Below are 18,749 nucleotides of genomic sequence, written 5' to 3'. Positions count from 1 at the left end.
TGCATGACACTTAGATGTATCTTTTCTTTAGCCAGGTACTTCAGAATCTGATTTTTTAAACGAGGGTACTGTTGCCTTATTTTACCCATGAAGAAGGCATTGGTGGCACAAGGTTGCCCAGCATTTGAAGGGTGGACACAAGCTCTAAACCTTGTTTTTTCCCCTCTTACTCAATGTCCTTTCTACTCCAGTCCGTTTATTTTCCACTCAGGTCACCAGTAAGAACTGAAGGAACTTAGGGCTGCATCTTGTTCACATGGTACACCCTTACACCATGCCTGTGATAGATTTTCCAATATCTGACACATGGATATATGCACGAATCAGTCCATGGAGTGAATGAATGAATTTCTCGGTCACCGTAAAATCACAAAAGAGATTGTGAATGTTCTGTAAAACAAATGCCCCCAAATACAAGGCATTCATTTATGACTGCTTCATATTGAAAAGTATTTGGGAAACATAGAGATATAAGAAATGTAATATCTCTTTATTTCTAATTGAAACTACATGCAGCTCAATTCCTATCCACTAAGTCCAGATTAATATAAATGATCAGCACCAGCTTAGTCCTGATGGTTCTTCAAAAATAAAACTTGTGCAAATGAACCAGGGAAGTGGAGAGTGCGTCTCTGAGCAAGCCGGAGCTTGTCCAGTCCTATGTGTTCTGCTCTGTGAGTCAGCTGCAGTGTCAGTAATTCATACCTTCAGGATCCAGACACCTGCATGGCCATGCTCCCTTAGAAGATGTGTCTCCTCATCAGGGCAAGTCATCACAGCCCCTTACCCTCACAAAGTACCCCCTCCTCTCAACCCACCCCAATAACTTCTAGACTGAATGGAAACAATGGAAGTAAAGCAGGTGTGGAACAAGATGGTGAACAGCGACAAGCCCTAGGAAATCCACGTGAGAAGAAATGAGGAGTGCTGAACCCATGGCACACGGGGCTGCCAAGTCTGTTCACCTTTAACCTGTTGTTTCTTTTCAAAAGCCAGCCCAGTGTCATCAGACTTTTCCAAAGAAAACTGAGATTTTTAAAGATAATATTTCAAGCATTTTTTTCTAATATAGACTGTTTATTCCATTTAAAAACAGAATGAGTTGAACAAAATGTATCTTCAAGTTAGATTTAAGCTGTAGGATGAAGAATAGCTAGGCATTGGGAAATAGGAGTCACTTCATTCTCTCTCCAAAAAAACACGGAATTCTAAACGTCCGACACAAGAAATCCAACCTCCAGGATGAGCTGCTGAAGGGAAGATACTGTTGTTCTTCTTGACAAGGTAATAATACACTTTTCCTTATTATAAATTAACATAAATATGCATACTACAGTATGTTAGAAAATAATACAAGCACACCATTAGACAGTATTTTTTCCAGAGCAAGCATTTTAGTCTGTGTAGGAATCATTTCTTTCCTATTATAAGGTATCCCTGTAAACACTCGGGCCTGGTGACCACCATCCCCATCACACTTCAGCACTGTTCGCCAGGCTGAGAGACCCTGATAGCACAGCTTGCCTGGCATGGGACAGTGTCTCACCTTCTTGTAGTTCCACAGTTCCTCTTTCCTGGTGCAAAATCAGGAAACCCAAAGGGATCTTCACAATTGTGCAGGAGAGGAAGGAGCAGTGGAGGCAGGGCAATGAGGAAGGAGGAAAAGGCAGGGAAATGCGATGTCTCCTTTGGCTCACATCACGCCACACGGGTGCTTGCACCCAAACGACCCGACAGTGAGAAGGAGCAGCAATCCATGAACCATGAACGGTGACATGGTGCTCTGTGGCCTCCTTTCGTCCCCAAACATCTCCACGCTGCTTGCCTTCAGTCAAAACCCACCAATAAAAGCTTGCCTCTGTTTTAAGACTTAATATTTCGTTTATTATTTTTGAAATGACATTTTACATTTACATTCTTAATATTCTAGCAAATAAAGCATTCAATTGATAGTAAAAAAAAAAAAAAGTGAAATCCTGCCTTTCTAACACTTCATAGCTTTGTTTTGAAACTTTAGGATGGGACCAGCTGAGGAGTGACTGAAGCTGCATGCTGCCTGCAGAGGGCGTTGCTGTTCCATCCCTCCGTTGTTCTGGTTACTTCGGTTCCCCTTTGGCCTTGTTCTCTAGGGCCTTCCTGTGCCGCCTCAGAGCTCCAGTCCCCAAACAGGATTCTACTGACAGCTAACACCTGTGAACTAGGGACCAGAAGCACTCCTTGCCATCCGGTCTTCTCGCGCATTTCTTCCGGTTGTGTAAATAGCAAGCATGTAAAGGTGCACTAAAGGCTTTAAGCCACAGGTAGCACTTGGAGGATTAGCTGCCACCATTTCTCTACCCCAACTTCCCCCAGCTAGATCTTGGGCTCTCCCCAGACTGCTGTGGGTCACCTTGTTTTTTTACTGTGAAATCCTGCCCAGGTCATCAGGTAGGGGCTATTTTCCTGAAAGTGCCTTCCTCAGGCAGTACCCCTTACTACTCATTTTCACTTTCTCAACTTTCTAATAAATATCTATAGAACAATTGCAATCGAAGTATAACCTACATTATACATCTGACCCAACTCATACACAGCAGAACACCAACAGTGAGCCATAATGTGAAATAGAGGCTTGCATATGTTAGGTATTCTCATCAACTGCACCATTCTATAAGGGATGTCACAGGTGGAGAGCTGTTGGCTGGCAGAAGGGGAATCCCTATACTTTCCAAACAAATTTGTTGCAAACCTTAAATTACTCTTTAAAAAAATGAAGTGTTTATGGGGCCAGCACGATGACATAGCATGCTTCTCCTCTGCCTGGGCTTTGGCTATGCCCTAACCAAGCACCCACTCTTGTGGGCATTTTGGAGTGAACCAACAAATGGAATCTTCCTCCCTCTCTCTCTCTCTCTCTCTCTCTTGCTTTATCCTTCACTTACATAAAAATTAAAATGCATAAATAAAGAGCATGTAGCATTTTATTTTTGAGTTTCAATGATTGTTTCTTAGGAGAAGATGCAGTAGGGTTGTAAATCTCTGAATACATACGTTTTATGGGAGTTTGGTCCTTTTTCCCTGAGATGTACAGAAACACCTCCTAACCCCCACCCCCCATAAATCCTTTCACTTCAAATGCTGCATGATTATCTGATGGAAAAGCATTGTGCATGGAGAGAAAGATGAGTTCAGTACCTTGAAATGAAAATGTTAAGAATTCCTGGAGGAGCAACCAGACCTGTGGGGTCTGGCATAGGCCATGATTAGGGTTTAGGGTTCTATTTTCAATCAGACAGAAAACCATTTGAAGCTAAGAGCAGTGAGTGATATAAAATATTGATGTGCTTCAACTTTTCTATTTGCCATGAAGAGCAAGTTCTCTCTCCTCATCCTACTGAAGACAAGCACATTACACACCTGCCATCACTTTGCAACTATCAAGATATCTGTATTCACCTGAAAATAAGTTACGTGAAATTTGTAGTGTTTTATAATTCAATGACATGAATAGATGTCCTTTAATAATTTGTACACCAAGAATCAAAACTTATACTCCATTGCCTTGAAAAATGAAGATAAATAAGACAAAACACACAATTCTTTTGTTCTTGGCTGGGAAAGCGTGTCTCTGCAGGGAGACTGTGAGACAGATTCACCCTGAGAAGGAGCCTGGCAATGATATTCCCATGTTTATGCGTGCTCTGAGCACGCCATTTTCCTCCTTGCTTTCTTTATCAAGCACAACAGAGAATTTCACACATCATAAGTGTGTATCTCAAAGGCTTGTTGCAGACCAAGCTGAGTCTTGAACCAGCATGCAGAAATAGAGTAGCATCAGCACATCAGAAGTCCCACACACTCCCTTCCCCTCCCAGTTAGTTTTTCTCTTCTCCTATACCTTTCTGAGATAACAACTCTTGTGACTCACAAAGTCACAGATTTATTTCCTTATTTTTAAATTTTACGTAAACAGAAACATACTTTTTAAATATCTGTTTGGCTCTACATTTTATTTGTTGGGTTCATCCATATTTGTGTATATAAAATGCAGTTTATTATTTTATTGCCATATGGTATAGCCATTGTGTAGAAATACCACCAATTCATTTCACCATTATCAGGTGTTTGGTTGCCAGGATAAAAACAGGAATTGCATAGACCCATCCATGTCCTCCAGGTAGAAGTATAGGCCCAAGCACTTGAGTCATCGTCTGCTACTTCAACAGGTACATTAGCAGGGATCTGGATCAAAAGTGGAGCAGTCAGGACATGAACCAACATCCATATGGGAAGGGTACTAGCACAGCAGGTGGTGACCTAACCCATTATGCCACAGCATTATCAGAGTATTTTAAAATACACACTTCAATGCCATTCTGCAGTGAGACTCCATCTTCCCTGAGCCAATAGGTTTCCACCCTCTTGCTAGTGTGAAATAGTTTTAATCACTTAACTTTGCTATTATACTAAGTAAAATAATATGTTCCCTTATGTCAAGCCTCTATGCATTGGTGAGTCTGAGCTTCATTTTATGATTATTGAACATTCTGTTCTAAATTTGTTGTTTTATTTATTGTCTTTTTTAAAACTAGTGCACAGGTACTTTTTAACATGGAGCATCAAATAATGATTTCTTCTTTAAATATTATTGGATTCTGTGACTAGGAAGTTGAAGTTCTTCTTCCTCGTGTACCTCATGCTTTTTATCACTGTGCACGTGAATTGCTGCAAACTTTAAGTCTCTTGGAAAAGCTCTAGAGTTCTACTTTTCTCAATGTCAGGAATCACATCATTGGGAGGCACGTGGGAAATTGCTCCAAAAACAAACATGCCTAATGTCTCCTGACGGAGACAACTATAACGTTAAATTATCCTGTGCATGATAAAGTATGAAGTAGAAGATTTTGGTGTCAACTTCTTTCACCAATAAATTATCTTACAGAATAATCTGCTACTAAGCCATGTTTGATTGTCTAAGGCATCTTCTCAGATTGCAGCATGGTCTAGTAATGGCTACTATAGCAAATGGAAGACACAGAAGCTTTCAACAGAGAAACACCAAGCTGCAAAAGTGGTCAGAAATGGTCTGTACAATAAGACTTCTTTGATTTGTAGCCTGTGAGACTTTCTGAAACATCAGTAGATGAAAAATTGCCAAGTCCCATCATCTACTATGCCTGAATGGCTTCAAATTATACAACATCTGAATTTTATATGACTGACTACATATCATTCAGGATCTTTCTAGATACTCTAGCAAGGGCAGAAAGTCAAAAGATTTTATCAGCATTTATTTATAATATTATTTTATCACGTTCTGGCAAGCCTGTGTCCATACAAAGAATTTTACAGAAATTTCCATGACAACTTTCATTTGCCAGACTTCCACACTAAAATCAATGATAATGATAATAATAATAATAATAATAATAATAATAGCAGAAAAAGAATGGAGGAGCAGTCAATGGGTCATCAAATGAGATGGAATAAGCTACAGATTCATGCAACATCAATTAATCTCCTAAAGGTTATGCTACGTGAAAGGAGCTGATTGTCACAATTTTGCTCCTAGATCAAAATTTATTTTATATATTCAACATTCATTAATTTTCTTACTTTTCATTTTTAAAGATATATTTACTTGAAAAGCCAAAAGAGATAGAGGGAGAGAGAAAAAGAGGGAGAAAGAGAATGAAGCCATCTGCTGGTTAACTTCCCAAATGACCACAACACCCAGGGTTGGGCAAGACAAAAGTCTGCTAGCTCTGTCTTCAGACCAGAGAGGGTATACCTAAGAAGACGTTGAACTTGACTGGACAATAAGATGCTGGACTCTATGTTTGGTGTATGCTTGCAATGGGGGAATCTCAACTGAACTTGAGCTGTGGTTATGCAACAAGGTGGAGGAATCCACCATGGTGGGAGGGTTTGGGGAGGGGTGGGAGAACCCAAGTATCTATGTAACTGTGTCACATAATACAATGTAATTAATGAAGTTAAATAATAAAAAAAAAATAGAAAAAAAAAAAGTCAAGAGTCAGAAACTCCATCCAGGTTCCCATGAGGATGTCAGATGCCTAGGGGTTTGGATTATCTCTTTGCCTTCCCAGGTGCACCAAGCCAGAGCAGGATCAGAAATGTAGCAGCACTTCTATATGTCATAAGTGGAGCTTTACCCACTGTATCAAAACACCTGTCCCTAGTGAGAATTTTAAAGTTATCATGTCATGATACATTTAAATGTTAGAAAGCTAAACTTGAAACTTATACTATTGTGATAATACAGGAGGAAATGGGGCAAGACTCCCCCATTCTGGTATGATTTCTTTAACATAGTGCTCCTAGAAAAGTTTTCTTCCTTAGCAAATTCTTGTGGTTTTGCCATCCAGTACTTACTTCATTTTTTAACTATTTGCTAATTACTACAATTAATTTCTGCCTTAACACGTAGACCACCCCAGAAAAGTTAGGATCATGTCTGTTTTGCTTGCCTTAGGCATTCAGTAAATACCATTAAGGAGTCTGTGTTCACATCCGAAAAGTAATATATAAAATATTACCAATATGCAAACCATTTAAATTTTTTAAATGACGTGATTACAAAAAGTCATGACCCTATGTACAGCAAAGAAACAACAGACAATAAGCACTGCATTGGGCAGGAGCTGAAATGTTAAGGTCCTGGGCTCTAGGTCAAAAGCAAGTTGGAGGCATCTCCTTTACTTCATCATGGTATCTGCAGACAAGAGGCAGATAAAGGAACCAGGTCCACTGCCATTGACCTCAGATAGGGGTAGATCTCTACCGTCAATTGAAAGAGGCTGTAAAATGATCGTAATGACTTACCTAGACAGCAGGTTGCTCAAGGTGGTTGGAGAAAGAAGGTGCAGTAAAGGAAGCAGCATCTGAGCCAAGTTACCTACCAGCTTAGCCATTCGATTTGCAATATTGTTGACATCATTATGGGAAATTTTTCATGAATCTTCACTAAAAACAGCTATTTCTGAAAAAAAAATAATTAGAATGAGGAGATAGAGAGAAATGCATTTCTGTTTGATGTAAATAATACTATAAAATTCTATAGTACACACAGAAAATAATATTAAGGAAAAGTATCTAGCAAATACTTCACTCCTGATTAAATGCAAATATTAAAAGAATATCACAGGAAAGCTAAAAGTAACATTTTCTTTCTTTTTCAAACTATTATTGTTGTTGTTGTTTTTGTTATCATTTTTTAAACACCTTTATTTGCTTTAAAAACATAAGACTTCTTGTACAATAAAGCATAAGCATGTTTCATCTACAAAGTCAGAATATCTTCCTCATGGAACACACAGGAAGAAAGGAAAAACACACACATGGCAAAGTAGTCACAGATTACCTCTAAAATAATTAAGACTTTCGGCCAGAAAAATTAATCTTTTGAAAACAAAAGTATAACAATAACAAAAAGCCATATTTCACACCTGGTACTAACAGTAAACATTCATAGTACAAAATTATCTGTTAAAATCAAATTCCTATATATTGAAAGTATTAATATCATCAAAATAGCCATCGTACTTAAAGCAATTTACAAGCTTGTTGCAATCTCAAAATGTCCCAAAGACATTTTTTCTCATATCTGGAACATTTTTTTAACTATTTTTCGGATTGACATCATTTCATAACAGCCACATCAATCACAGCATGAATAACAACAGCAACAACGTCAACAACAAATTGTAGCACCTTGATTAAGTAATGTGCCACTGAGTAGGCAGCACATGCTTAACTAAAAGGAAACACAGAAGTCTCTTAGGAACTATGTTGCCATTGCATACTCCATGGGCACTTGATGAACTCCACTAGAGAAAAGAAATTATTTGGAAGCAAACAAACCAACATAAAAACATCAAAACATCTGAGACACAGCCAAAACAGCCAACAGACGCTCAAAAAAAAAAAAAAAAAACAGTATGGATTGGACTATTGGAGTTACTCTTTCCATGTTGGCTTCCTTATATGAGAGAGAATATATGGTATTTATTCTTTTGTGATTGACTCATTTCGCTGAGCACAATGGTTTCTAGTTGGGACTACCTGGTTTTAAATAGAATGATATCGTTCTTCTTGACAGCTGAATATATTCCATTGAGTAGATGTACCACAGTTTTTTTAACCATTCTTCCTTAGACGCACATCTGGTTTGTTTCCATGTCGTTGCTATTGTAGATTGTGCTGCTGTAAATATAGGATTACAGATTCCCTTCTCATATGCAGATTTTACTTCTGTTGGGTATATTCCTAAGAGCGGGATTGCTTGGTCATATGGCAGGTTTATTTGCAATTTTCCAAGCACTCTCCATATGGATTTCCACAATGATTGTACTAGCCTACACTCCCACCAGCAGTGAAGGAGGGTACCTTTCTCCCCACATCCACGCCAGCATGTGTTGTTTTTCGAATTCTGAATGTAGGCCAGTCTCACAGGAGTTAGGTGCTACCTCAAGGTGGTTTTCATTTGTATCTCTCTGATGGCTGGAGAGCCTGAGCATCTTTTCATATGTTTGTTAGCCATTTGAATCTGTTCTTTTGAGAAATGTCTGTTCATTTCCTTTGCCCATTTTGCTACAGGGTTTGTTTTTTCACTATCCCTGGGTTTCTGAAGCTCTTTGTAGATCCTAAATATTAGTCCCCTGTCACTTGTGTAGAATGCAAAAATTTTCTCCCATTCTGTTGGTTGCTTCTTCACTTTTTTAATTGTTTCCTTGTTGTTGTTATTATCGTTTTATGATACAGTTCCATAGGACTCTGGGATTTCCCTTATACCCTCAGCCATCAAACATTATAGATTAGTAGATTGGATCAAAAAACAAAACCCATCTATCTGTTGCCTACAAGAGACACATCTCACCAACAAAGATCAGCAAAAAACTGAAAGTGAAAGGATGGAAAAAGATATTCCAAGCTAATGATAAGGAAAAATGTGTGGTGTAGCCATTCTTTCATCAGATGTTACAGACTTTGATGTGAAAAACATTAAAAGAGACAGAGAAGGGCACTATATAATGATCAAAGGACACATTCAGCAAGAAGAGATCACCATAATAAATGCATATGCACCAGTACCAGGGTACCTTAGCATGTGAAACAAATATTAATGCATTTAAATGGAGAAATAGACTCCAATATAATAATAGTGGGAGAGTTTGATACCTCTCTAACATTAATCGACAGATCAATGAGACTAAAACTCAGCAAGAAAACAACAGAACTCACCCAGACATTAAAACAAATGGACTTAGTTGAAATCTGCTGAACCTTTCATCCTACAGACAGAGAATATACTTTTTTTAAGCAGTACATGGAAACTTCTCCAATATTGACCATGTTATAAGCCACAAAACAAGCTTCAGCAAAATTTCAAAAAAATCAAAATTGCATAATACATCTTCTTAGACCATGATGGCATGAAACTAGAGACCAAGAAGTCAAAACACCCAGAAAGACATGCAAGTACTTGGAGACTAAATAAGATGCTACTAAATGAGCAATGGGTTAGAAAGGAAATCAAAGAGAAATTTTAAGAATTGCTTGAAACAAATGAAGGCACTAATGCAACATATCAAAGCTTATGAGACACAATCAAGGTAGTGTTAAGAGGAAAATTCATCTCAGTCAACACTTATGTTATGAAATTAGAAAAGCATCAAGAAAATGAGCTAACCTTACAGTTGAGAGACCTAGAAAAACAACAGCAAAGTAATCCCAATATTATGGGAAAAAGAAATAATCACAATAAGTGAAGAAATAAACCAAATAGAGACCAAAAGAATAATACATAAGATCAATGAATCAAAGAGCTGATTCTTTGAAAAAAATCAACAATGGGCCCGGCGGCATGGCCTAGCAGCTAAAGTCCTCGTCTTGAAAGCCCCGAGGTCCCATATGGGCGCCGGTTCTAATCCCGGCAGCTCCACTTCCCATCCAGCTCCCTGCTTGTGGCCTGGGAAAGCAGTTGAGGACGGCCCAACGCATTGGGACACTGCACCCGCATGGGAGACCCGGAAGAGGTTCCAGGTTCCTGGCTTCGGATCGGCGCGCACTGACCCCTTACGGCTCACTTGGGGAGTGAATCATCGGACGGAAGATCTTCCTCTCTGTCTCTCCTCCTCTCTGTATATCTGGCTGTAATAAAATGAATAAATCTTTAAAAAAAAGAAAGAAAGAAAAAGAAAAAATCAACAAAATGCATTCCCCACTAGCCCAACTAATCAAAAACAAATAAGGAGAAGATGCACAGCAATAGCATCAGAGATGAAAAAGGAAATATAACAACAGATACCTTGGACAGAGAATTATTAGGAACTATTACAAGCAACTATATCCCAACAAATCAGAAGACCTAGAAAAAATGGATAGATTTTTGGCCACATAAAATCCACCAAAATTGAATCAAGAAGCAACTAATAATCTAAATAGACCTACAACATAGGCTGAAATTGAGCCAGCAATTAAAGCCTCTCAACCAAGAAAATCCCTGGACCAGATGGCTTCACTGCCAAACTCTAACAAACATTTCAAGAGAAACTTACCCCAATCCTCCACAAGCTTTTCCAAGGAATAAGAAGTGAGGCAATGTTTCCAAACTATTTCTATGAAGCCAATATCACCTTAATACCAAAGCCAAATAGAGGCACAACAGAAAAAGAGAACTACAGATCAATATCCTTGATGAACATTGACACAAAGATCCTCAACAAAATACTAGCCAACATGATCCAACAGGACATTAAACAAATCATTCGCCCAGACCAGATGGGATTCATCCTTGGCATGCAGGGATAGTTCAACATTCTCAAATTAATAAATGTGATATACCATATCAATAAACTGAAAAATAGAAGCCATAAGATCATCTCAATCTTGGGATAAAATTATTTTAAATGTGGAACCTGGCCTTTCCTACCCTCTGACTTTCTGTCTCCAGATGTAATTTGTCCTTCTTGCACATATTCCCACTATTATATCTTCATGGGGTGACACACTGTGCTTCATGTTTGAACTTTCATTCTCCAAACTTGTGAGCCAAATGAACATTTTCTTTATGAGTAGTAGACTAAATATTTTACTGGGTTAACAGAAAACAAATGTGAATAGATTCTGATCTTTCAATTACTTGTTTTAACACATGTAAGTTTTTAATTTAAAGGTTTTGTTTTCTTTTATATAAATAAATATCTGTTTGGGCCAGCTTTCTTCGCTGTTTTACTTTCAAAAAATATTAGCTTTCATTTAACAACTTATGCCTACTACTAAAGATACATATTTAAAATAAATATATTCATATATAAATAAATATACATATCAAAATGGAAGATGAACATGCCAAACAGTAACTCAAAATAAAAGGTGTCACTGTGCCTTACAATGAACTTATGTTCTTGAACAGACTGCTCACTTACCTCTGGACATGGTCAAGGCAGGGGTGATGGGAGGCATGGAGATTTGTCTTCACTATAACTGCCTCTTCCACATGTTTGGTCATAAAAGATGACCCAGGGGGTACTGCTTAAGTGGTTTTGATAGTTTTGAGGTACTGTTGATTTCATTGCTTCAAGGTGGAGAACATCCTTACAAGGTCCATTGATTAATTCTGTCCACCTTAAAATATTCACTTGCCCAGATACTTGCTGTCAAAGCTTGGCCAGGAGAGTTGCCTTATTTGTTCTGCCCTCCATGGCATTAGATGTCCTCCTGGTACTAGATGTCCTCAGTGAACTGGTTGTCATGGCACCCATGTGAAACTGTACATGCCTTCTGCTGCACAGGCTTCAACAGCTGAGGAGACTCAGTTCTGACATGTGCACTCTACAGCCAGACCACACATCCTGTAGTTTTCCCCATAGCTGGAGTTCTAAATCTAGTGATCCAGTTGGAGGGTCCCCAAAGATATTCTCGGAAGATGATCCACATTGGGGACCCTGGTATGACATCAGGTAGCTATCCCCCATCCCCAGGCACTGATGTGGTTGGGTTGTTGGAAGCAGCCCTCTCCACTTCTCTCCCCACTTTCCACATGTACAGAAAGACAAAAGGAGGTTGAAACAGTTGTCTTGTCAACCTTCCCCACCCTAACCTGTGGTCCATAGGAGCATGCATTCTTCTTAACTATGTAAACATCATCAAGAACAAAATAAATCTGATATTAGGGAAAAAATATGGTTCAAAATTTTGGGTACAACTTACTTTTGTGAACATGACATTGTAGGTAAATGTTAAATTTGGGACTGTCAGTAAAGAACCGTACTACTGTGATGATATGGGGGAATCTCTATATGCACAAAATTGTGTCATGGACAAACATACTAATAAAATAATAAAAATTTTAAAATAAAACAGAGTAACTACTCTATACAGCACATCACCTCGATAGTAAGCATTTAATATTTTTTAAATAAATCTAGCAATCATATCTTATCAAAATTAGACTAAAATACGTATCCCTCCTTCATTGTTGGTGGGAGTGTAGGCTAGTATAATCACTCTGCAAGTCAATATGCAGAGTTCTAAGAGAACTAAAAATTGACCTGCCCTATGACCCAGGCATACCATTTCTGAAAATATATAAAAAAATGAAATCTGCATATGAGAAAGGGATCTGTAATCCTGTATTTGCAATAGCACAGTCTACAATAGCAAAGACATGGAAACAACCCAGATGCCCATCAAAGGAGGAGTAAATCTGCTCCATGGAATACTACTCAGCAATTAAAAAGAATTAAATTATACCATTTGCAACCCAACTAGAGACCATTCTGCTCAGTAAAACAGGTCAATCCCAAAAGAACAAATATCATATGTTCTTTCTGATATAAACTAACATATAAGCTCAATAGCCCTTTTAGTACTGTTTTTATTACATCGCAGGGAATTGGTATTTTTGGTTTTTTTCCCATTTGTTTTTTTTTTATTATTTATTATTTTTACTTCATTAATTACATTGTATTATGTGACACAGTTACATAGGTACTTGGGTTCTCCCCATCCCTCCCCAAACCCTCTATTTTTGTTTTTTTTTTTAAGATTTATTCATTTTTATTACAGCCAGATATACACAGAGGAGGAGAGACAGAGAAGAAGATCTTCCGTCCGATGATTCACTCCCCAAGTGAACCGCAACGGGCCGATGCACGCCGATCCAAAGCCAGGAACCTGGAACCTCGTTGGGCCATCCTCAACTGCTTTCCCAGGCCACAAGCAGGGAGCTGGATGGGAAGTGGAGCTGCCAGGATTAGAACCGGCGCCCATATGGGATCCCGGGGCTTTCAAGGTGAGGACTTTAGCTGCTAGGCCATGCCGCCGGGCCCTTGCTTTTATTTTCATTCATTCAAAAAAAAAGGTTTTTTTCCTTATTGATTTCATCACTGACTCATAGATTACACAATGGCATCATTTGCTTCAGGAAGGTCTTTGGTTTTCTTTTTCTTTACTTTAGACACATTGGTCATTTATTTCATGTTATTTGACCATGATTTTTTTCAATTTTCTATTTTTCTCTCTGTTATTGATTTTGTTTTATGGCTTTTCATTCGGTGAGATTTATAGTAACTGTGTAGTAGAGACAATTACATACAGATGTGAAGATACAGTGCAGTGTGCATCTCTACTTGCAACAAAGATGGGCTTCCGATGAAACTGCTGAAAGTATCTTGACAGTAACAGTCTAGACTCTCGGCCATTGTCCATGTCTACAATGTTTGGATACACTTAAATGGCAGAATGATGAACTTATGACTGTTTATGAAGAACTATACCATTATAATGATATGGGATAAATCAGTATGTGGGGGGGAAGGGAAATCCTGGAGCCTATGGAACTATATCATGGAACAATAAAATAGATACATATATTTTAAAACAAACAAACAAGAATGTGTTCTGGATTTAAGATAAAACTGCTTAAATATGTATATTTTAAAGCCATAGTTTTAATAGCTTTGCTTTGGCATGTCTACATTTGTAGATGCATACATGGACAAGTCACCTGGTCTTGTCACTAACTCATCAGGTGATGTTGTCACTCATTTTGTGGAGGAAGAGAAAAGAGGTCATCCTAGGATGTGGAAAGTATCAGCAAGGGTCAAAGTTAAGATTATAACAGCTTATTCCTGGGATTGTGGATAAACCAGGTTGGCACAGGATTGGAGAGCTAGGGAAGATTTCAGAAACTCTGTTTAGAAGCAAACTACATGGAAATGTCAAGCCAAGACATTTAGGCTGTAACCCCCAACACAGTAACCTCACACTGTCACTACTTTCTATGTCTCTTGTATCTGCCTCCTTTCCGTTCTTGAACAAGTTATTTGGCCTGTTCAAGCTGGTCTTCGTACCTGGTAGAGGGTGCAAATCAGGGTCACCTGTTCCTACCAAAATGAAGGCAAGGATATAGTATCAGGCTGTGTAACAGCATCCTGGCCATCCTCGGCTCTCTTAAACTAGGGATTTCTCATCTCTGTCATCAAATGCAGCATTTGTCATGAAGTTTCTTATCTCTGCCACAAAATGCAGCCTGAGAGATGACTTTAAGCAGTTTAACACACACTTATTTAGAATCTCATACTATATCAGACATAAGTGAGAGCTCAAGGTCTAACAAAGCTAGAGCCAAGGTGTTGGCAGGGCTGCACTCTTACTCGTGCTCTAGGCCCTCCTCCAAGCTTATGGGATGGCAGGCTTCAGGTGCTGTGGTTGTAGGACTGAGGTTCTCTTACTTAGCTGGCTGTGAGTCAGGGGAGCTCTGACCTCTCAAAAGCCACCCACCCTCTTATCTTGTCAACAGCTCTCTTCATATTCAAAGCAGCCTGAGGTATTTCCTTCATGCTGAAACCCTGTCACCCTCAAGTCTCTTGCAGCAAGAGTTCATCTCCCTTTAATGGGCCTATCTAGTTGGATCCAATCCACCAAGGATAATTTCCCTTTACATAAAGCAAATAATGTAGGATCTTCAGAACATTGCAGAAGTATCTTGACTCATGTTTGATTGAGTAACTTGAAAATTTTGTGTCTACATCAGAAGGAATCCTTAGTATTATGTACACAATACCTGCCTAGAACCCACGCTATGCTACCTGGTTCAATTGAAGCAAAGGTAGCATGCCAAGCTAACCCAACCAGATGTTACAGTTCAGATCCAAGAATTGGGTCATAATGTTTTCTGTTTGAGACTTTGTTTGTGTTCTATCCTTCCACCTGAATGTCCATTACTACTAACATGCCAAGTATATTCCCAGGTGCAAGGAAGCTTGACTCTCTCCAGTCCTCTCCAAAGTTGAGATTCTTCCTTTGCACTTCACCCCAAAGACCTGAGACCTCCTAACTGTACATCTGTGCTCTGGTGCTGGCCATATGTCTTTCTCTTTCTGCATCTGGCTCACTCCCTCAGTCCTCTTTAGATTATGGGTCCTATGAGTCTCATATTTGAGCATGTATCAAATAATCTTGAGACCTTCTCTAAATCCAGGTTGCTGGACAACATCCCAGAGATTCTGATTCCTTAGGTATGGGTTGGGAGTCCCATAGTTTATATTTACAGCAAGTTCCTAGGAAATGCTGATTGTACAGGTTCTGGGACCATACTTTGAAAATCACTAGATTAGCTACTCCTTCTTTCCCCCATGTTTTCATTTTGGATATCTCTTAAAGAAATATGCAGTCACTGAGTTTACTGCCAGAAAACTAAATTGACTGTTAAGCAAGGTAATCTCAGCATTAAAGACTCACTCTGGTGTTTGCAAAGAGCTTCTTGCTGTGTGATGAACATGCAGACTGAAAAAAAAGACATAGCAGCTGTTCCCAAGCCACCAGGTTTCTGTTCACAGAAACCTTCAACTAATATTTACTGAGCACATAATGCATGCTAAGGGTTACAATTAAATAAAACAAGGCAACTATTTCATTCCTTCACACCTGGGACTTGCAATAAGGTTGATAAGTAATTCTGGCCCCATCTTGTGCTGATACAGCTGGATCAACAGCCTCTGGGGTTACCAGTGTTATTAGAAAGGCCAAAATGAAGCACAGCTTTGTTCATATATGAGATGGTCCAGATGTTGCCCCAGTTTCCAAGTGTGATATATCTCAAGGTAGGATTGACAAGAAAGGCTATATCAGGGCTCATTAGATAAATTTAAGTACACTTAGGTGCATCAAAGTTTTAAAGAGTTTATATGGGTAGATATCAGTTCCCGAGAAGGGCAGAATCTACAAGTAGGTCAGGTCTACTCCTGGGGGTAGAGGTAGGTATTACAGGAAACAAGAGAAAGAGAATATTCAATTGGCTAAGGTAGAGTGTTCCCATTTAGAAATTAGTTGGCAGCTTATGACTAATTGGTTAAGCTTGTGGATTATGACCACTCATTCTGATTTAGATTTAGGTAGCTTGCATAGGAATCCAAGGAGTGAAATTATCTCAATCTAAGTGTCTCTAAGTTCATTATGTTAACAACAGATACTGGATAGCAATATCTATCTTGTGCATCAGATGGAGAATGACTGCAAAGAATCCCTGCTTGAGAACAGAAGAGTACCTGGACCCATGAGTGATAGCTATTGGCAAAACATCCGGTCAAATGGGAAAATATAGAAGAAAGGCAGGAAGGAAGAAGCAAAAATGCCTGCCCTTCCCATTGAAATTTAGCACTGTCCCTAAATGTACTCAGCAGTGTTATTTGACATGAAAAATCATACATGCGCGAACTTAAGAGTAAACGGCAAGTGTTTGGCTTGAAGATTGAGACAATTAGTTGTGCTTGACCACATTCCATACCAGAGTACATGGGTTCAATACATAGCTTCAGCTTCTAACTTCAGCTTCCTGCTAATGTAGACTCTGTGAAGCGAAGCAGCAGTGATGGTTCAAGTAGATGGATCACTGGCACCCACAGGGGAGTCCTGCATGGGGTTCTCTGCTCCTGGTTTGACCCAGTGCAGTTCTACTTATTGTGGTCTTCTGGGAAATGAACTGGTAGATGGGAATCCTTTTATTGTTCTCTGTATCTCAAATGAGTCAATCAATATTTTAAAAATGAATTTAACAAGAAAAAGTAAAACAATACATATCTTTAGATGATATCATACATTTACAAAAGCTGATGCTATCAACTGACAAATCACAGTGGGAAAGGATATATCACTGACATACAGACAGTGATACTATAGTACATTTATAAACTACTCATCAAAAGATATAACCAAAGGAACACATCACTTACCTATACTTGGTATTTACGTCATTCTAGAACACAGATGAAAATTCTATTTTTCAGACTTCCTGCAGGTAGGCAAGAACATGTGCTGAATTCTACAAGACAAAATCTGACTAGAGTTGACTAGAGACATTGAGAGCAATGAGTCATCCTCATGCTGTCTTTTCCCACTCAAGGGTAACTGAAAAATGACTTTCTTGGTGGTGGTACACAGTAAGGAAATGTTCAAACAGACAAATGCACCACACCATCACCTCACCTGTATCAGTCTCTGCAAGAGTGAGACAAAGCCTGGTGGTACTTTGTGAGTTGTATGTCTTTATTATTTCACACAGCACTGCCTAACCTTTTACATTGGCAGAAAGTGAAGAATCTGTAAATGGAAATTTAAAATTATTACTAGGAGATACAAAGCTAGATAGACCTGGAAAATAAATTTGAAAAAGAAGATGCCAGGTCTCTGGATAAGAAGTTCTAACATCATAAAGAGGTCAGTCCCTCCACTGCCAATTTATACATTTGGTCCCAATAAAAATACCAACATTATTTCTTCCTGGAACAGAACAATCTGATAACTAAGTAAGAACACAATGGCCCTGCTAGATAACGAAACAAAAATATAAAGTCTCAATATTTAAAATACCATGGCCCATAAACAAAAAGATGAAGCAAGAGCAATAATTGAAAGCTAGAACCCCACACAAATATACACGAGAATTTAGTACACAATAAAGGCATATGTTAAAAACAGAACTTAGAAAAAAATGATAATAGTAAAATCTGGTAACTCAAAAAAGTAGAAGTGAACCCACATTTTGCCTCATATCCATAAGAATTATAAACTGAGGAGTGTTACAGACTGAGTAGAACATGTCCCAAAACACAGATATTTAGACCCTGGTATCTGAATGTTAATGACTGATGGATTAAAGGTGAAGACTTGATCTAATTGTCCTGATGGGGCACTTGGGATGTCTTTATGGCTCTTGTAAGAGAGTTGATCACTGTTTGAGTTCAAGGTGAACCTAGGATCTCTCTCTCTCTCTCTGTCTCCCTCTCTTTTTTTGGCTCACCATGTGATCTCTTCTCTGTCACCATCATGACTAACCTCAGTCAGATACTGAAATATTTTCTAACTTAAATGGCTGTATTGCGGATATGCCAGAGTGTCATTGTTTTGTGGAAATAAAAACTAAAGGATTAAGGAATGATAACAATGAATCATCATCATGCAGAAAAAAGAAAAAAAGCAGCTTAACAATAAGCGAGTATATACACGTGTGTGCTATTTATAGACTGAGCGAGAGAAAATCAAGGGGAAGAGATACACTATACTATTCTTAAAATTTTTCTGTAAGTTTGCAATATTTTCAGAAGTTTTAAAAAACACACAATAAGACATTAGTACATACAAACAGACCTCACACTGCACAGTTGTGCAACACCATAAAAATAGCCTTAAATGAGGTCTGTTGTGTGTGACATTGTGGGTTATGTTTGTGACTGGGACTCCATCAT

The sequence above is a fragment of the Ochotona princeps genome, chromosome 9, assembly GCF_030435755.1.
Source record: "Ochotona princeps isolate mOchPri1 chromosome 9, mOchPri1.hap1, whole genome shotgun sequence".
NCBI classification, from domain to species: domain Eukaryota; kingdom Metazoa; phylum Chordata; class Mammalia; order Lagomorpha; family Ochotonidae; genus Ochotona; species Ochotona princeps.
This window is presented reverse-complemented; position numbering follows the sequence as displayed.